The sequence below is a fragment of the Pinus tabuliformis genome, chromosome 2_1, assembly GCF_031772625.1.
Source record: "Pinus tabuliformis cultivar Carrire ecotype Pingquan chromosome 2_1, CPIR1, whole genome shotgun sequence".
NCBI classification, from domain to species: domain Eukaryota; kingdom Viridiplantae; phylum Streptophyta; class Pinopsida; order Pinales; family Pinaceae; genus Pinus; species Pinus tabuliformis.
Genome location: NC_142299.1, coordinates 729,944,378 through 729,966,633, shown reverse-complemented (window position 1 = coordinate 729,966,633; position 22,256 = coordinate 729,944,378). Strand labels below are relative to the sequence as shown.

The 22,256-nt window shown below is 35.7% G+C and overlaps 1 pseudogene; it reads right to left on the bottom strand.

Annotated features, from left to right (window-relative positions):
- LOC149202671 (potassium transporter 5-like) overlaps positions 1 to 19,799 on the bottom strand; it is a 59,500-nt pseudogene extending 39,701 nt beyond the window's left edge.
- Between the last annotated feature and the right edge of the window lie 2,457 nt (positions 19,800 to 22,256).

Genomic DNA, 22,256 nt, shown 5'->3' with positions numbered 1-22,256 from the left:
TCACCGGAGGCTACCTGGCAATAGACAGACTCTGCCTCAGAGATTACAGACAAACTCTCAGACTTTCCTATTGGTTCAGCCACTTTAGGTTCTCACCAGTGCCGAGCACACTGATGCGCAGGCTTCCAAACCAGACTCTAAGACTTATCAAACTCTTCGTGATGCAAGCAGATCAGACACAAATGTCCGCAGATGCAGAGCAGGAAAAGTTTTTGACTCTAAACTCTCTCGACCCGAATGAGTCTTACTTCGCAGCTAGCTCTTATTTATAAGCTGGAAGGGAACAAACATTCATGAGTGCGCTATGTACAGACTGATGACTCAAAAACACAAGTACTCAGACAGATCTGAGTAGATCGCCGAAAGCAAGATTCGGGCATAGGACAATATCGTCCTATGTTATCTCGTCCCTACTCTTTATCAGAGAGCCCGAGGCATGTGGGGACCGAATCTTAGTACCAACAGACTATTTACACAGAGGAAATTCATAAGTGAACCCTCGAAAGACTAAAATGACATAAATATGAGATTTGCAAATCTTAAAGGTTTGTACAAAGTGGAGATTCCAGAGCGAGGGAATCCACGAAAGCTCGTCCGGCACCATAGTCGGCCAGAAAGACGACACTCAATCCATAGTATAGTATTCTATCTGAGGATGTGTATAATGCTGATATCTGAATCTTTCGATCAGAGAATTATTAAAGTATTGCACTCTTATTTCTTTCTCTGATTCCCACATTTGTGAAATATTTTGGTTGGGTGGTTCCAAAAAGTTGATGGGTTGGAAAGGATTTGATGTGATATCAACCTGATGGTGGAAATCTTCATAATTAGTACTATGGGATATCATCCTTGCCTTGTACTGGTTTGTGACAAACCATGTGATATGACCACAGCGTCGGATTGCTTGTAGAAAAGATAGATCACTGATGTTGGCAACATTTTCAACATCTTTGTATACAATTCCATTCATATGGGAAAATGGTTCACTGAAATCAGGGATTTTAAGCATATGGAGTGTATACGGCTTGATGATTAGAGCTGAAAGGCCATATATCTGCCACCACTCAATGAACCATTCTGGTGTTGGATCTTCTTGTTCCAAGGCTTCTGCTGACATACCTTCAAATAAAAATGAGGACTGTATAGAATAAAATAAATTGGCTGAGCAATTTTGGAGATTCATAGCTGTATAGAAACATTCTTTTTGCCTGTCAGGGTCATAATTCTCTCTGTGAAGAGGGTTATCAAACCTTCTCAGTGTGATGTGGCAGCTCGTCATCCGATCATCATCCTCATCATCTCTCTCAAGAGTATAGTGTATGCTGTCAATGTATTCCAAATATTCCAGAGCATCCACTGCTTCTTGATTCATTTCATCTTGCATTGTTTCTGTCCATAGATAAGGAATATCTTCTCGATGTCTAATTTCTTTGATTGGGTACCAATCTACATCATGGATAAGTACTGGAGTTTCAAGCATATAACTTACCCATCCATTTGGTGTTTCTATTTCAACAGTACTTTCCCTTCTCCTGATATAATTGCAATGTAGACTTAAAATTGAATGCTCTGACAGAAATTCTCTACTCAGCATATCTGCAAAATTGTTCTTATCACCTTTAACAAATTCAACATCAAAATTGTACTGGATTAACTGCATGATCCACCTGACCATAGCAGCATCCTCAAAATCACATTTATGAATTGCAAATTTCAATGCCTGGCAGTCTGTCTTAACAGTAAATTTGGTGTAGATAACAAAATCTCTGAATTTTTCTATTCCTAAACAAACTGCTCTGAGTTCTTTCTTCAAACTTGACCAATTCAATTGATTTTTTGCCCATAATCCAGATGCATATTGGCAGATTTCAATCTCACTTTTGCTGCTGGGATTCTTCTGACATAAAACTGCTCCCCATGCTTCATAACTGGCATCTGTCATAATGATTTTCTCCCATTCTTCTCTGATAGGGGAGAGTGGCTGAATATTTCTGACTTTTTCTTTTATTGCCTTGACTGCTTGTGTGCAATCATTATTCCATGGAATTGGATCCTTTTAAAGCCTTTTGTTTAATAATTTCCTTTCTTGTGCACAATGCTTCAGAAACTTAGAAATGTAATTCAAACTTCCCAAAAACCTTTGCAGTTGAGTTTTATCCTTGATTTCATCAGAGAAGTGATCAACAAAATTTAAACTTCTTTGGATTACAGTATAGGATCCATACTGTATATTGTAACCCAAAAAGTCTATCAAAAAGTCTATCATACTATACCCATTTCTTTGACCCTGCGAAGAAAGATTTTCAAATGTTTAACATGGTCAGCAATATTATCAGAATGAATCAATAAATCATCAATATATTTTTTCAGGAATTCTTCCATTCCTTCAAAAGTTTCATCCATTATTCTCTGAAAAGCTGAAGGAGCATTGATCAAACCGAATGGCATGATATTCCACTCATAATGCCCCTCAGGTACAGAGAATGCAGTCTTCCATTTGTCTTCTTCCTTGATCCCTACTTGCCAAAAACCAGATTTGAGATCAAATTTAGAGAATATCTTGGATCTTGATATCTGGGCGAGTATGGAGGATGGTTTTGGCAAAGGATATGCATCATAATCCAGAATATTATTCAGAGGTTTATAATTTACAACCAACCTTGGTTTTCCTCTGGCTATTTCAGCATGTTTATTAACATAAAATGCAAAACATGCTATGGGGCTCTTACTCTTCCTGATAAGCCCTTTCTTCAAAAGATCTTTAATTTCTTCTCTGTAGAGTTTCATCTGCTCTTCATTCATTGCCACTGCTTTAGACCTTCTTAATTTTCCACTGAAGTCTTTCTTGGGAGGAAGTTCTACCTCTTGTTTCTTAATATGCCAAAAGGCATTTGGATCTTCTGAACAACATTCTTTGAACTCGGAAGTGAGCTTTGCTATCTCAGAAGCATATTTTCCGTTATCCAGATGTTCTTCTGTTTTCAATAATTCCCTTTTCACTTCCATCTTTGCCAAAAGATTTTCCATTCTTTCAACTCTCTTAATCCTCATTGGAGAATTAGAATTGATAAATGGGAAAAAGACTTCCTTATTATCAAAATTAATAAAATATCCATATCTCTGGGTTTTTGCATCAAATTTTGCTCCATGCATGCTAAAATTCTGAAAAAATGGTGTCCCGAGGTACATTGCACAATCCAATCCTGGAACAACAGGACAAACTAGATGAACTCCAATTTTTTCTGTAAGCAGAACATCAATTTCTGCTTCATGCTTTGTGGGGATGTCACCACTTGCAGTGATTACCCTTGGACATGTTGTTGGTCTTCTATGATGCATGCCAACCACTGTATCACTTACAATATTTAGCCTAGAACCAGTATCCATAAGAACTTTGCAAAACTCATACTGGTGTCCAATCTTTACCTTCATTTTGACATAATACATGACATCTCTATTCATGCTATTGCATCCAAAATCTGTTCTTGCTACCTCTTCTTCTTCTTCTGCTTCTTCTTCTTTGTTATACTGCTGTTGAACTGGCCCTGTATGATAGGTCCAGTTTTCTGTCTTTCCTGAAATAGGATCTTGTGATGAAGAAGCAAAAGGAGCTTGTGCATTTAACATCTTTAGGCTTAACTCATTGTGCCTTTCAACACATAATTTTCTATTCTCTTTGATTGTTTTTCTTAATTCTTTTATTGCCTGATGCACTGCAGGTAAAGTCTGTGGCAAGTATTCTCCAAAATCTTCATTCTTAAATTGTCTGGTTAAAGCTTCAACAGAGAAAAGAGTAGCAGGAGGCACATACCCTTTATTTGGAGAATTCTTTGAAGTAGAGGGTGCTTTCTTCAAATGTTCTGTCAGCAAAGATCTGTACATTTCTTTCATTTGCGGATCTGTAGCAGCCATCATTTGTGCAAAAATATTCTTACTGATTTCATCATAATCAGTCTTCATCATCCTGACTGCATTGCATGTACAAATATCAGGATCATCACAATCACAGTATTTACATTCTGTACAATGGGGATCATTACAGAATTCTTCATCAGATGATTCATCTGAATCAACAAAATTAAATTCATTTTCAGATTCTGAATCAGAAGATACCAATTCATCACAGCTACTAGGAAGATCGAATGAATTTATCTTTCCTTTCTTATTTCTATACTGGACTTTCTTTTTAGAAGAGTCTTTCTTTTTATTTGGACAATTTGGAGCTGTGTGACCTTTTTTGTTACAGTTGTAACAAATTATTTCTCTATCCTTAAAAAACATCTTTGTATGCTTGTAAGGTTTGGCTTTGTAATGTTTTCTTTTTGGCTTATCTTGGGAGATCTGGGAATTCTTCTTGAAATGTCTTTTTCTCCTCTTATGCCCCTCAGAATTTCCAGCTTTACCAAGATGCCATTGTTTGCAAAGCTGTTGATATCCATGTGGCTTTTTAGGATTTGTGGCAGCTCTTGCAATCTTCATTTGTGAACATAATTCAACAACGATTGCTTTTACTGCTTGTCTGATTATGCCAAATTTATAGTCCCCAATCTTTCCTGGTAATTTATTCACAATGGCTGAAGAGACCCATTGGGGAAGAGATGCAACAAAAATTTCCTTCCATTTTGGCTCAAGAATGAGATCTGGAGTCAAAGTATGCAATCTGTGAAGAAATTCATTAAAGTATTCATCAAAATGTTGCATATTATGCAATTTCATGGCCAACAAGGTAATGCTTGTAATATCATTGGTTATCTGGGGGAAACCAATGAAATTAACAGTAATAGAATAAAGAAGTTTTCCGATCATATTGTTTACAGGCAAACTAGTGACAGGATCTATGTGAGTAGATCCATCTCCATTTTCAACAACTGCTTGTTCCCAACCTGCAAGGAGATGGGGATTTTTTACTGTCTCAGCTTTTAGCCAAGAATCCAATGTTCCTTCAAATCCTCCGATTATTCTTCTTGTAGCATTGATAGGTCCTATGTCATCTGCAAGATAAGTCCTATAGCATACAAGCATGGAATGTAAGACAGACATGATTTCAGCCTCTGTGCAATTATCAATATTCCATGAGTAAGTAGCATTTGCAAACCAATCCTTATGGTATTCAGATTTCATAAGATCTCTTCTATCAGGGGCAGGATTCCAAGTAGTTTCCCATCTTGACCTGGATGATGTAGCATTGACTTGATTTTCATTATCAGGTTGATCCTGTTCTTGATCTGTCAAAGATAAGTTATTGATATAGGTTTCAAGCTCTTCAATCTATGGTTCTGCTTCTATCTTGTGAAGAGTCATATCACCAAAGGATGTTTCTGTTTTGTGAAAACTTGTATCAAAACTTTCTTCTTCTTCTCTAGTATAGGAATTTTCAGTCATCAGATTAGAAGATTTTTGTTTGCTGGATTCACTTGTTTCTTTGGAATGTTTTATGACAGGATGTGGACTAAAGAAACTGGGATTTGCAAACAGAGAATATGGATGAGAAGAAGTAGGTGGTGGGAAAGTTATAGAGTTGGGTGTTCTAATAAGGCTTTCCACAGAAGGAGTAATAGAATATGGGACAGAAGTCTTAGGTTCTGAAAATATAGTTGCAGATTTATAGGTTTCAACCTTAGGCTTCTTTTTCAAGGATTCTATCCCTTGAGTGACTTCCCAGACTTGTTTCTTTACAATATCTAAGGAATTACTGATCTTTACAATTTCCTTTCCATAAGCATTGGTAGCATCATGGGTTTTTTTATCTATCTGCCCTGTTTGTAAAGATAATCTGTCAAGACTCTTAGCAAGAGCCTTATCATTTTCTGCCAAAGTATTAACACTGTTATTCAAGCAAACTGTATTATAATCTTGTTTTCTCAAGATACTTTCAAGCATGATCTTCATTTCAGAATTGGCAGTTTCAATATTTTCAAACTTAGAACTGACAAATTTCTCCAGACTGGATAGAGCTAAATTTGTCCAATTTGTAGCAGCAACAGCATCTCTTGCTACTAAACTAGGATCATCAACATGGGATGGAAGTAATTTATACAACTTCCCATCTTGGCTTCTAATCACAAAATTTTTCCAAGGGGGAAACTCTGTGTCTGTTTCTAAAAGATTTCCATCAAGGAGTTCCCACTTGTGCTTATTTGGGGTCCCAGTCCGCATCATGTTTACTTGGAATTGAGAACAAATTTTTCTTAGTAGTTTTTCTCCTTCAATTTGAACAGCAATCAGAGATCTGGGAATGTTTGGCTTATTTAGCATGCTCTGAATTTTTGGCTGAAAAAACATGTGCTTTCAAAGGAGGAGGAATTACTACTGGATTCTCTTTCAACTTTTCTTCTACAAATTTTTCTGGATCCTTGATTTTTTTCTGTTTAGCCTGGTTCCTGAATTGTTTCATCAAGGATTGTTCTATTATATTTGCAGAAGGATAATACCATTCATAGAATGATATCCATTGATTTTCTGCCTTCATCCATTCTTTCCAATTTTCAACATTCTGTCTGTTGAAAGCAGGACGATCATTCTTTGGAAGAAGCATTACTTCTTCAAAGTACAAATGTTCTTTTTCATGTGTAAACATATCCCAATTGAACATTTTCTTTTTCCATTGATCATCAGGATCATATGGACTAATTCCTTTAAAAATCTTTAGAAAGGCAATTATCTCTGAATCAGAAGGAATTTCTACATGTCTTGGAATCTTATCAATGGGATTTCTTCTGTATTCAGGAATAGGTGAAGAATCAACATAACCTAAACCATAGGTAGAAGAACTGGATACAGTATGTACAAGTAGTTCTTCTTGTGGATTAAAAAATACAACCTTTTTGTAATTTTCTTCAGATGAGTCAGATGAAGGAGTGAATCTGATCATGTTTATCCTATGACAGTCTGATGACTCCCCATGTGGAGTTGGTGGTTCTGAAGAAAATTGATAGAAGGTCTTGGAGCAGTGCGGATGGTCACAGACTGAGCTAACAAGTAAATGAACACAACAAGACCTTTAACAAGTAAATGAACACAACAAGATTGCGGAATTTTGAACTGGGATTTTTATTATATGGATGCAGATATTACATAGGAGAAATCTCCTTACAGAGATTGACTGTCTACGCGTTTACCGGACTTTATACCGTTCCCAAGGAACAAGTGTCACCGAAGGCTACCTGGCAATAGACAGACTCTGCCTCAGAGATTACAGACGAACTCTCAGACTTTCCTATTGGTTCAGCCACTTTAGGTTCTCACCAGTGCCGAGCACACTGATGCGCAGGCTTCCAAACCAGACTCTAAGACTTATCAAACTCTTCGTGATGCAAGCAGATCAAACACAAATGTCCACAGATGCAGAGCAGGAAAAGTTTTTGACTCTAAACTCTCTCGACCCGAATGAGTCTTACTTCGCAGCTAGCTCTTATTTATAAGCTGGAAGGGAACAAACATTCATGAGTGCGCTATGTACAGACTGATGACTCAAAAAAATAAGTACTCAGACAGATCTGAGTAGATCGCCGAAAGCAAGATTCGGGCATAGGACAATATCGTCCTATGTTATCTCATCCCTACTCTTTATCAGAGAGCCCGAGGCATGTGGGGACTGAATCTTAGTACCAACAGACTATTTACACAGAGGAAATTCATAAGTGAACCCTCGAAAGACTAAAATGACATAAATATGAGATTTGCAAATCTTAAAGGTTTGTACAAAGTGGAGATTCCAGAGCGAGGGAATCCACGAAAGCTCGTCCGGCACCATAGTCGGCCAGAAAGACGACACTCAATCCATAGTATAGTATTCTATCTGAGGATGTGTATAATGCTGATATCTGAATCTTTCGATCAGAGAATTATTAAAGTATTGCACTCTTATTTCTTTCTCTGATTCCCACATTTGTGAAATATTTTGGTTGGGTGGTTCCAAAAAGTTGATGGGTTGGAAAGGATTTGATGTGATATCAACCTGATGGTGGAAATCTTCATAATTAGTACTATGGGATATCATCCTTGCCTTGTACTGGTTTGTGACAAACCATCTGATATGACCACAGCGTCGGATTGCTTGTAGAAAAGATAGATCACTGATGTCGGCAACATTTTCAACATCTTTGTATACAATTCCATTCATATGGGAAAATGGTTCACTGAAACCAGGGATTTTAAGCATATGGAGTGTATACGGCTTGATGATTAGAGCTGAAAGGCCATATATCTGCCACCACTCAATGAACCATTCTGGTGTAGGATCTTCTTGTTCCAAGGCTTCTGCTGACATACCTTCAAATAAAAATGAGGACTGTATAGAATAAAATAAATTGGCTGAGCAATTTTGGAGATTCATAGCTGTATAGAAACATTCTTTTTGCCTGTCAGGGTCATAATTCTCTCTGTGAAGAGGGTTATCAAACCTTCTCAGTGTGATGTGGCAGCTCGTCATCCGATCATCATCCTCATCATCTCTCTCAAGAGTATAGTGTATGCTGTCAATGTATTCCAAATATTCCAGAGCATCCACTGCTTCTTGATTCATTTCATCTTGCATTGTTTCTGTCCATAGATAAGGAATATCTTCTCGATGTCTAATTTCTTTGATTGGGTACCAATCTACATCATGGATAAGTACTGGAGTTTCAAGCATATAACTTACCCATCCATTTGGTGTTTCTATTTCAACAGTACTTTCCCTTCTCCTGATATAATTGCAATGTAGACTTAAAATTGAATGCTCTGACAGAAATTCTCTACTCAGCATATCTGCAAAATTGTTCTTATCACCTTTAACAAATTCAACATCAAAATTGTAGTGGCTTAACTGCATGATCCACCTGACCATAGCAGCATCCTCAAAATCACATTTATGAATTGCAAATTTCAATGCCTGGCAGTCTGTCTTAACAGTAAATTTCGTGTAGATAACAAAATCTCTGAATTTTTCTATTCCTAAACAAACTGCTCTGAGTTCTTTCTTCAAACTTGACCAATTCAATTGATTTTTTGCCCATAATCCAGATGCATATTGGCAAATTTCAATCTCACTTTTGCTGCTGGGATTCTTCTGACATAAAACTGCTCCCCATCCTTCATAACTGGCATCTGTCATAATGATTTTCTCCCATTCTTCTCTGATAGGGGAGAGTGGCTGAATATTTCTGACTTTTTCTTTTATTGCCTTGACTGCTTGTGTGCAATCATTATTCCATGGAATTGGATCCTTTTGAAGCCTTTTGTTTAATAATTTCCTTTCTTGTGCACAATGCTTCAGAAACTTAGAAATGTAATTCAAACTTCCCAAAAACCTTTGCAGTTGAGTTTTATCCTTGATTTCATCAGGGAAGTGATCAACAAAATTTAAACTTCTTTGGATTACAGTATAGGATCCGTACTGTATATTGTAACCCAAAAAGTCTATCATTGGCCGGAATAGTTTCATCTTGGATTCTGATAATACTATACCCATTTCTTTGACCCTGCGAAGAAAGATTTTCAAATGTTTAACATGGTCAGCAATATTATCAGAATGAATCAATAAATCATCAATATATTTTTTCAGGAATTCTTCCATTCCTTCAAAAGTTTCATCCATTATTCTCTTAAAAGTTGAAGGAGCATTGATCAAACCGAATGGCATGATATTCCACTCATAATGCCCCTCAGATACAGAGAATGCAGTCTTCCATTTGTCTTCTTCCTTGATCCCTACTTGCTAAAAACCAGATTTGAGATCAAATTTAGAGAATATCTTGGATCTTGATATCTGGGCGAGTATGGAGGATGGTTTTGGCAAAGGATATGCATCATAATCCAGAATATTATTCAGAGGTTTATAATTTACAACCAACCTTGGTTTTCCTCTGGCTATTTCAGCATGTTTATTAACATAAAATGCAAAACATGCTATGGGGCTCTTACTCTTCCTGATAAGCCCTTTCTTCAAAAGATCTTTAATTTCTTCTCTGCAGAGTTTCATCTGCTCTTCATTCATTGCCACTGCTTTAGACCTTCTTAATTTTCCACTGAAGTCTTTCTTGAGAGGAAGTTCTACCTCTTGTTTCTTAATATGCCAAAAGGCATTTGGATCATCTGAACAACATTCTTTGAACTGGGAAGTGAGCTTTGCTATCTCAGAAGCATACTTTCCGTTATCCAGATGTTCTTCTGTTTTCAATACTTCCCTTTTCACTTCCATCTTTGCCAAAAGATTTTCCATTCTTTCAACTCTCTTAATCCTCATTGGAGAATTAGAATTGATAAATGGGAAAAAGACTTCCTTATTATCAAAATTAATAAAATATCCATATCTCTGGGTTTTTGCATCAAATTTTGCTCCATGCATGCTAAAATTCTGAAAAAATGGTGTCCCGAGGTACATTGCACAATCCAATCCTGGAACAACAGGACAAACTAGATGAACTCCAATTTTTTCTGTAAGCAGAACATCAATTTCTGCTTCATGCTTTGTGGGGATGTCACCACTTGCAGTGATTACCCTTGGACATGTTGTTGGTCTTCTATGATGCATGCCAACCACTGTATCACTTACAATATTTAGCCTGGAACCAGTATCCATAAGAACTTTCCAAAACTCATACTGGTGTCCAATCTTTACCTTCATTTTGACACAATACATGACATCTCTATTCATGCTATTGCATCCAAAATCTGTTCTTGCTACCTCTTCTTCTTCTTCTTCTTCTTCTTTGTTATACTGCTGTTGAACTGGCCCTGTATGATAGGTCCAGTTTTCTGTCTTTCCTGAAATAGGATCTTGTGATGAAGAAGCAAAAGGAGCTTGTGCATTTAACATCTTTAGGCTTAACTCATTGTGCCTTTCAACACATAATTTTCTATTCTCTTTGATTGTTTTTCTTAATTCTTTTATTGCCTGATGCACTGCAGGTAAAGTCTGTGGCAAGTCTTCTCCAAAATCTTCATTCTTAAATTGTCTGGTTAAAGCTTCAACAGAGAAAAGAGTAGCAGGAGGCACATACCCTTTATTTGGAGAATTCTTTGAAGTAGAGGGTGCTTTCTTCAAATGTTCTGTCAGCAAAGATCTATACATTTCTTTCATTTGCGGATCTGTAGCAGCCATCATTTGTGCAAAAATATTCTTACTGATTTCATCATAATCAGTCTTCATCATCCTGACTGCATTGCATGTACAAATATCAGGATCATCACAATCACAGTATTTACATTCTGTACAATGGGGATCATTACAGAATTCTTCATCAGATGATTCATCTGAATCAACAAAATTAAATTCATTTTCAGATTCTGAATCAGAAGATACCAATTCATCACAGCTACTAGGAAGATCGAATGAATTTATCTTTCCTTTCTTATTTCTATACTGGACTTTCTTTTTAGAAGAGTCTTTCTTTTTATTTGGACAATTTGGAGCTGTGTGACCTTTTTTGTTACAGTTGTAACAAATTATTTCTCTATCCTTAGAAAACATCTTTGTATGCTTGTAAGGTTTTGCTTTGTAATGTTTTCTTTTTGGCTTATCTTGGGAGATCTGGGAATTCTTCTTGAAATGTCTTTTTCTCCTCTTATGCCCCTCAGAATTTCCAGCTTTACCAAGATGCCATTGTTTGCAAAGCTGTTGATATCCATGTGGCTTTTTAGGATTTGTGGCAGCTCTTGCAATCTTCATTTGTGAACATAATTCAACAATGATTGCTTTTACTGCTTGTCTGATTATGCCAAATTTATAGTCCCCAATCTTTCCTGGTAATTTATTGACAATGGCTGAAGAGACCCATTGGGGAAGAGATGCAACAAAAATTTCCTTCCATTTTGGCTCAAGAATGAGATCTGGAGTCAAAGTATGCAATCTGTGAAGGAATTCATTAAAGTATTCATCAAAGTGTTGCATATTATGCAATTTCATGGCCAACAAAGTAATGGTTGTAATATCATTGGTTATCTGGGGGAAACCAATGAAATTAACAGTAATAGCATAAAGAAGTTTTCCGATCATATTGTTTACAGGCAAACTAGTGACAGGATCTATGTGAGTAGATCCATCTCCATTTTCAACAACTGCTTGTTCCCAACCTGCAAGGAGATGGGGATCTTTTACTGTCTCAGCTTTTAGCCAAGAATCCAATGTTCCTTCAAATCCTCCGATTATTCTTCTTGTAGCATTGATAGGTCCTATGTCATCTGCAAGATAAGTCCTATAGCATACAAGCATGGAATGTAAAATAGACAAGATTTCAGCCTCTGTGCAATTATCAATATTCCATGAGTAAGTAGCATTTGCAGACCAATCCTTATGGTATTCAGATTTCATAAGATCTCTTCTATCAGGAGCAGGATTCCAAGTAGTTTCCCATCTTGACCTGGATGATGTAGCATTGACTTGATTTTCATTATCAGGTTGATCCTGTTCTTGATCTGTCAAAGATAAGTTATTGATACAGGTTTCAAGCTCTTCAATCTGTGGTTCTGCTTCTATCTTGTGAAGAGTCATATCACCAAAGGATGTTTCTGTTTTGTGAAAACTTGTATCAAAACTTTCTTCTTCTTCTCTAGTATAGGAATCTTCAGTCATCAGATTAGAAGATTCTGGTTTGCTGGATTCACTAGTTTCTTTGGAATGTTTTATGACAGGATGTGGACTAAAGAAACTGGGATTTGCAAACAGAGAATATGGATGAGAAGAAGTAGGTGGTGGGAAAGTTATAGAGTTGGGTGTTCTAATAAGGCTTTCCACAGAAGGAGTAATAGAATATGGGACAAAAGTCTTAGGTTCTGAAAATATAGTTGCAGATTTATAGGTTTCAACCTTAGGCTTCTTCTTCAAGGATTCTATCCCTTGAGTGACTTCCCAGACTTGTTTCTTTACAATATCTAAGGAATTACTGATCTTTACAATTTCCTTTCCATGAGCATTGGTAGCATCATGGGTTTTTTTATCTATCTGCCCTATTTGTAAAGATAATCTGTCAAGACTCTTAGCAAGAGCCTTATCATTTTCTGCCAAAGTATTAACACTGTTATTCAAGCAGACTGTATTATAATCTTGTTTTCTCAAGATACTTTCAAGCATGATCTTCATTTCAGAATTGGCAGTTTCAATATTTTCAAACTTAGAACTGACAAATTTCTCCAGACTGGATAGAGCTAAATTTGTCGAATTTGTAGCAGCAACAGCATCTCTTGCTACTAAACTAGGATCATCAACATGGGATGGAAGTAATTTATACAACTTCCCATCTTGGCTTCTAATCACAAAATTTTTCCAAGGGGGAAACTCTGTGTCTGTTTCTAAAAGATTTCCATCAAGGAGTTCCCACTTGTGCTTATTTGGGGTCCCAGTCCGCATCATGTTTACTTGGAATTGAGAACAAATTTTTCTTAGTAGTTTTTCTCCTTCAATTTGAACAGCAATCAGAGATCTGGGAATGTTTGGCTTATTTAGCATGCTCTGAATTTTTGGCTGAAAAACATGTGCTTTCAAAGGAGGAGGAATTACTACTGGATTCTCTTTCAACTTTTCTTCTACAAATTTTTCTGGATCCTTGATTTTTTTCTGTTTAGCCTGGTTCCTGAATTGTTTCATCAAGGATTGTTCTATTATATTTGCAGAAGGATAATACCATTCATAGAATGATATCCATTGATTTTCTGCCTTCATCCATTCTTTCCAATTTTCAACATTCTGTCTGTTGAAGGCAGGACGATCATTCTTTGGAAGAAGCATTACTTCTTCAAAATACAAATGTTCTTTTTCATGTGTAAACATATCCCAATTGAACATTTTCTTTTTCCATTGATCATCAGGATCATATGGACTAATTCCTTTAAAAATCTTTAGAAAGGCAATTATCTCTGAATCAGAAGGAATTTCTACATGCCTTGGAATTTTATCAATGGGATTTCTTCTGTATTCAGGAATAGGTGAAGAATCAACATATCCTAAACCATAGGTAGAAGAACTAGAAACAGTATGTACAAGTAGTTCTTCTTGTGGATTAAAAAATACAACCTTTTTGTAATTTTCTTCAGAAGAGTCAGATGGAGGAGTAAATCTGATCATGTTTATCCTATGACGGTCTGATGACTCCCCATGTGGAGTTGGTGGTTCTGAAGAAAATTGACAGAAAGTCTTGGAGCAGTGCGGATGGTCACAGACTGAACTAAAAGGCTGAGATGAGCTTGGCTGTGAAAACATTCTTCTGATAGAATCATACACTGCTTGGTCTATTACAAACTGTGGAGGTGCAGGAGACTGACCAGGATGTAACTGACTGATTGTAGTAGGAATTGCAGAGACAGAAGTAGAGGGTCCTTCATTCTGAAATGTGTTAACTCTGGGAAATCTTGTGGTAACCTTTCCATCTATCTCTGTTATTATTGATTGTGCAGCAGCAACAGGTTTCTTCGTGGGTTTTCCCCAATTGGTTACCCAATCATCAGGCGGACATAAGTCATTTCTGGAGACATAGACTGGTGCCACTGGATTACAAGATGAATCATACTGGATAAGAGTGACTCGGCCTTCATCTTTATCAGGGGTATGCAAAACAGCAGGGATTGTTGTATTATAAAATCTAACACAGGTAATATAAAAAATGGCCAAATTTTTTGATTTTGCTTTGAAATTTTGGTACCCGGCAGTCTGGATACCTAAGGTTAGGCATTGCAGGACATTTGGGTCGTCGAGTGCAACAGAGAAATCTGGAAAAACATCATACTGAACAGGGCCTTCAGCAAGGCTTGTTTCAATGCCACCTATCATGGCCTGGGTGAATGTGGTCCATCGATTATCAAATAGGGCTGAGAACACATAAGCTTTTTGTCCTTTTCTATGTAATGCATTCAGTCCTATCCTCACCATCCCCAGATGGACATACTGGTAACCAGCTTTGAGAGCGGATTTGATATGTTTGGCTTCCAGGAGAGATATAGTTAACATAGCATTCAAAGTTAAATCTGCTTTGATGGATTTTTCTTTGATTTTGATCTGACTAAGGGCACGGAAATTAAAAGAGGATAAATTTCTGTATACATCATGCGGAGACACTGGTGGAAGTTTCCAATTAACAGAGGGATCTGTTTCTTCTTGTTCTAGAATAGCAGAATTACCAGAAGTAGATTCAGATCTACATAGCCCTTCTAATGCAGATTTTGATTTTTCTTCATCTTTCATAGTTCTAAAGTGCTTAGATCCAAAAATAGAGTCAGAAGATTCAGCTGAAGAATGTCTAGGAGCATCCATTTTAGAATAGATAAATACCCGATCAAGAGTCTTGCAGAAAATGATGAGAAGAATTGCGGTCTTCTTCTGAAGGAGAAATTGCGGCAAATTCTCGTCCAACGTCTTCAACGCTCTCCAACGCCAACACCGGCAACAACGAGCTCGAACGCTATTCAGGACTCAAGCGAATTTTTTTTTACTCAAACAATATCTCACAACAAAATATCAACTCAAACAATACTGCCTCTGATACCATCTCTTACAGGACCTTTAACAAGTAAATGAACACAACAAGATTGCGGAATTTTGAACTGGGATTTTTATTATATGGATGCAGATATTACATAGGAGAAATCTCCTTACAGAGATTGACTGTCTACGCGTTTACCTCTTCTGGCCTGCATTTCATAATGTGTTAGTGGGGACAATATATTACATTCTCGATATTGAATTAAATAATTTGTGGCAATGTATTTACACTTTTAGTGAAGCTATGCTGGTATGAGTAACCTAACCTCTTCTTGCTCCGAGATGAAGGTAATCTTCCTGAGACACTCTGAGATGAATGTAACCTTCGTGAGACTCGCGTTAGGTGCCTCCACGAAAATATTGGGCACGAATTCTGTAGGGTTGCCCCTTGACAAATGGAACATAGGGTTTTAGTTTTCTTTATGATCTTTGCAACCGTTAGCACATAATAGAGATTTGTTGACCCTCCTGGATTTCTATCAAACCACATATCAAGTAAAGTTAGGATTAAATCATAAAAAATGATAACCAATGGGATTAGGTAAAATAAACCATATGTATTTTTATTGAATAAAATGCTTCAACCTTCATAAAATATATTAAGAAGTCTAAGTTACCATTAATTCAAATCATCTTGAAATATCCTTTTTGAGTTGAATCTTGCACATATGTCTCTATGAAACTCTCACTGACATGTTGATTGATTTGTCTCTTTTTATCTTGAGGAATTGAAACAGACTTTTGATCTCTGGAAAGAGACCCTGCCACACAAAGAGAATATGAACCTGAGACCATTACACAACCACATTTATGACAAAGGTGCACAAGTAGAATATTAACACGTAGTCGCATAACCTGGTAACATTTATGAAAAAGATGGGGCACGAAAACGTGTCTTCCAAGTTTCAACATTCATACGTTTTAGAATGTAAACATATATCAGTTTCAAGGCTTGTTTGGCACTAATTTTTTAATGTCATTTTTTCTAATCCCACATATTTTGAGATAAATAAAAGGCACAATCATTTTTTAATGATGATTTGGTAAAAAATTAATTTAAGTAAGATTTAGACACTTGATTTAGATATACAAAGAGGTTATTACTTTCAATTTCATTCCTTTGATAGAATAAATAAATTTAATTATAATTTTTTTTTTAATTAAACTATAATCTCTTTTCAAGATACTTTTATTTAACTCAACCTCAAACTCTCAAATCTTACAGCCTCTTTACAATATAAAAAAGTTTTTCCAAACTCTAAAATGTGACGGCCTATCCAATTCTAAAATATGACGTTTTCCATATAAATTTATAATACTTAAATATTATCATAAAAATATATGTACACTTAAATATTATCAAAATAAATAGACACTCTTATTAATATTATAAATTTATGTACACTTAAATATTACCAAAATAAATAAAGACACTCTTATTAAGATAATCATTATCACTTCAGTACGTCTATCAAACTCTAAATTCTCATAGCCTTTTGCAACATAAAGAAAAATTTGATAATAAAGACACTCTTATTAAGATCAATTATAATCATTATCACTTCAATACATCTATCAAACTCTAAAATCTCATAGCCCTTTTGCAACCTAAAGAAGACATCAATTATTAAGTATAAGCAGATAAATATAAGCACACCTGTTAACATAATTATTATCACTTCAACACAAGGTATGCTCAGATATTTTTAACTTAACTGTGTGTATTTAGAAAATCAGGTAGCGAATTTAACCACCTTGAAATATTTTCAACTTCTCTACATTTTGCATTTAGATCTCGAAACATCAAATTCAATTGTTGACCTACTGCTAGTGCATCTTACCTACAGAACTCCGAATACATTGGGTAAATAAATCAAAATTAACATGATGAAAACTCAACATTTCTCAACTTCAAATTGTGGGCTAATCGTATATATCTTACTTAATGGGACACGATGAGGATCATGCCTGACATGAAAGGAGTCAATATAGCATCTCCAATGACCATGGAGGTTCCAGTAAGCGTAAGCGACAACCAAACAACCTTAGCCGTACTGCTTTGTTCCAGAGCTTCCTTTATCCTCAAAGCTCTTTTCAATTTTCTGTTTCCTGTGGCAAGCTTATATGTTGAGAGCTCCATGTCCTCTGCCTGATGATTGGGGATAAGGCTCACCTTGGCATGGCGGCATATCACGGAATACAGTGCAATTGTACCGCCTGCAATTGATATTTGCACAAGGTTATACAACATATTTGCACAATATATTTTTGATCAGATTTATTTTAAATCTAATCTTGGGATTTAATTTTTTTAATTGCTAATTTTTTTTAAGTAGATAGTATTTAAATGTTTTTTATAGTTATTTTTTTTTTTAATTTATTTTAATTAATATGATTAAAATTTCAATTTTGATAATAGACTCACTGACTTACACATCATACTCTGCTGTAAAATGAGCCTCTAGACTCAATTACATTGTCTTAATTAGATGTTTAACCCTAATATGTACATAACTATAGAATTAGACATTTTAAACACCAAAAATTCCAAAACTTATTTGGCATTTACATTTCAGGATTGGACAGTTTGATTTTTAATCACTTTTTATGAAGCCTTTTGTTTTTTTTTAACTTGGAAGGACTACATCTTCATCATGTCCAATATGTCACCCTGTGCGGGGAATTGAATTGGTGACTTCACATCAAGGAGTGTCTTAACAGAACATGAGATCACTGTCTATTCAAGGATCTTTGGACTTTCTAAAACCATTATAAAATAGATGACACAAAATAAAAAAATTTAAAATAGATGACACAAAATAAAAAAATTTACTACAAAATTTATGAAGAAAATTATAGCAAAATTTATCCCAAAAAAAAACAAAAAACCTAATTCATTTTTAAGATAAAAAATAATAATAAACCACACTAGATCCAAAAAAAAATAGTTTCTCATTAATAAAACTTGAATTCTAGAAAAATAATTTATCTTAAATTTTTAAACTAATCTATAATTTTTTTCCAATAAAAATAAAATATTAAATAACACGGATTAGTTTCTTCCCTATGAGTCTCAGTAAACATCAATCATCGTCTTCATCCCTACAAGTCTCAGTAAACATCAATCATCATCATTTAAAAACGCATACTGTCTCCATTGTCATTGGCCCAAAGTACAGTGAGAACATATTTGCAGAGTGGCAACAGCGTGAGAACATATATGATGAGGGAGAAAGCGCCAATGATATCATCCGGATGATGGATGACTCCATCTGAAAAGGTGCTGGAATATACATAAAGAGAAGTCCCCATAAGCTACACCGATACTTTGATATGCCAATTGTAGAGTGGCGGTTATCGTTAGTACCTGCAAAATAACAACATTACAAATAGTGAATAAAGGTAAACTCTTTGCATTTAAATTAGTTCCGGAAATCGGAGCTCTCACTGCTAACTGAAACTCATGCAAAGTGCTAAGTTTAAGAAGTGCAAAGCTCAATTCTTCTCAGGTTAGGTATAGCTAGCCATCTGTATTAATCGGACAAAAAATAATGAGATCCCAAGAAAAAATAATCTCACTTTCAAAATATTTCCAAAATGGATAATCCTAAGTCGTAAAAGCCTTAAAGTTGGGAAGATGAGATTTTATAATCTAGGTCGTCTCAGGATTTTATAAGATTTTATTTTATTTTTTTAAATGAGTAAGAAAATTTATTATAATTTAGTTGTGAAATTAGATAATTATTTTTAATTATTATTTGTTATTGCAAGCTGAGTCATCACTATTATTTAAGAAAAATTACATTATTCGAAATGACTTATTAATATTTTGTAAAAGGCAGATTTTCACTCCTGCTAAAATGTCTTTGGGTTTTGGGCTGCTCACATATTTCCTTACTTCCTAGAAAAATTAACTCTTAACTAAATAAACACAATTTTAAAATAAATAAACACAACTTTAAAATATATAAATTTAGGAAAAAAAAATTATCATTGCAAAAATAAGTTGTAAAAGTTAATAGATTAACTTACAACAAAAACAATTAAAGAAAAAAATCGAATTCTCTTCTAATGTATAATATTATAATATGATAACTTTATTCTACTGTTGTTGCAGATACAAAACATCACTCAGTGAACAAAAAACAGTCGCAGTGAAAACAATTTATTAACATGTTGCAGAAAAAAAAGCGTGAAGAGTATTTGTGCAAACCTGGCCGCCATGATTCATCTTGGAAACTCTGCTTGACTCCACATCGAATGAATCAACCCGCTCCTTTTTCAAAATGCTTGGACCTTCATTTTCTACTCCAACAGTCGTCATGCCCGCTTCCTCGGATACCATCTTTACTTGGAAATATCAAGCAGAATCAAGAAGTTAGAAACATTTAAACGACTAAATGGGAGAAGTAGCCGCACCTACTATATTTATAGCTTTAGATGATACTGTATTCAATTATTGGTGAAATATCAACGAATTCACCATACTGCTGTGAGTACAGAGAATTCCAGCGCCCTATTGGATTGCCTGAAAATATCCGATTCCTAGAGTGAAAAGAAATACAGACAGTTGCAGCACATTCAACTGTATAATGTAATATTTCATATTAGCTAATTGTTTTCAGTGAAATTTTATGGAAGTTTTTATGAGTAATTTGATAAAAGTTTATTGAAATCACAAGATTTTTTTTATAGGTATTCCGTGCACAATCAAAATGTTTTAAGTTTTTGAGGGTGTTAAATCTATATATACAGTAAAAAAAAAATTTAATAATACAAATTAAGATCTCACCTCATTTTCTGCCAACTAAAAAATCCAAAAAATCATACTACAAACAACTCCATATACTACACATACCTACATCAAATCAAACACTCATATTAGTTTCCACCTAACCACATCGAACGGCTGATATTAACAGTTCTTTTGTTTTCTTGCAATCAACCCGCCCACACCTCTTTTTGCTTTTCAGTTTTGGTACTCTGAAATATAACTCACGGCTGGAATTATCACCCCCATATGGAATCATGAAAATTTATGTCTTTTGAAGTTTATCCATTTTTACCCGTAAGGCGTTTCCATTTGAAATGGACTCCCCTGTGATCCGCGCTCTCTTGGTTATTCACCATTAGATTTAGTGTTAGATGATTAAAAACTTTACTACCGTTGATCTCATAACTGACTCCTGTGATCCGCGCTGTCTTGGTGGGGTATACGAAGGGGATGAGTTTCATAGCAGGCGTGCTTCTGCTGTACATGTCCGAGGAGAATGCATTTTGGGTGACGGTACATGTCCGAGGAGAATGCATTTTGGGTGATGGTTGTGTTGCTTAAAGGCGGAGCGAATACTCCATTGTTGTACATGTCTAAGGGTGGGGTATACGAAGGGGATGAGTTTCATAGCAGGCGTGCTTCTGCTATACATGTCCGAGGAGAATGCATTGCGCAGAGGTCTCTCCACAATGTGTTGAAGGCATATGCGGTGTATGACAGCGAGGTGGGGTATACGCAGGGGATGAGTTTCATAGCAGGCGTGCTTCTGCTGTACATGTCTGAGGAAAATGTGTTTTGGGTGATGGAGGAGAATCTGTTTTGGGTGATCATGAGCTTTGCGTTGGTGGGTAATGGTCAATTACAAGTACAGGAAAATTTGAAATAATCGGCTGGTTACATGCATACAACTATGTTTCAGAAGGCCATAGGAATCCTTACGTCAAAACATTGAACAGGTATATTTGGATGCATTCTTGATAAGCATAATTAAAAGGCTTCTTGAAAACGGTTAAAAGTGCTAATAGCATGATCTCAAGATTTTGCTGATCTGTAAAGTTTTGGAGAAAATACTTGTACTGGCTGAACAAATTTTCACTCACGAAACCTGCCATTTCTATTATTTTTCAATCAAGAAACCTGTCATTTCAATTATTTTGCAAAAGGGTTAAAACTGCTGGTGACATAATTTAAATTTTTTCAGAAATTACTTGTACACAATTTATTCAGGAAAGATCCTGTCACTTCATTAAGCATGGACGCCATTAGTAGGATTTCTGGAAGCTTATGAGAGTCCTATATGGAGATCCGTTTCTGTCTTGTCAACATCAAATTAATGATTGTAGAGTATTCGGAAAAAAATTGATTATACTATGAACCTTGTAAGTTGTTATTTCCTACAGTTTCACTAGAGATTGTTGGTATCACACTCCTTGTTCTGTACCTCGATCTGAGGTACGTACATATAGATGCAGCAATTTGCAGAGCAAGAATTCTCCTATCTTTTCAATTTCTTATATAATCGAAACGTACTTAACATTGCAGGCACCTCTCCACTTGCGGCAATTAAATATTGAAGCTCCATTTTCTGAGTTTCCAAAGTCATTAAGGTCGCTGAAGCACCTAGAAAAGATTGTACTGAATTGTCCGCGATTGTTGACATACGCAGATGTAGCAATGCTATCAGAAGAATTTTGTTATTTGAGCTCCTTGAGATGTCTAACCCTCATAGGGTGCCCGAAATTGCAGCTTCTTCCAATTTCATTTGGGAATCTAAGAAAGCTCGAATACTTCCATCTGTCCAAGTGCAGTAGTTTGGAAATGCTTCCAGATTCTTTTAGTAATCTAACAAATCTTCAACACATCAATCTGACACACTGTGGAAGTTTGAAAATGCTCCCAAATTCCTTTAGGAATCTGGTAAATCTCCAACACGCCAATATTTCTAAGTGCAGCAATTTGGAGATGATTCCACATTCCTTTGGGAATCTAACAACTCTCCAACATATCAATCTCACACTGTGCGGAAGT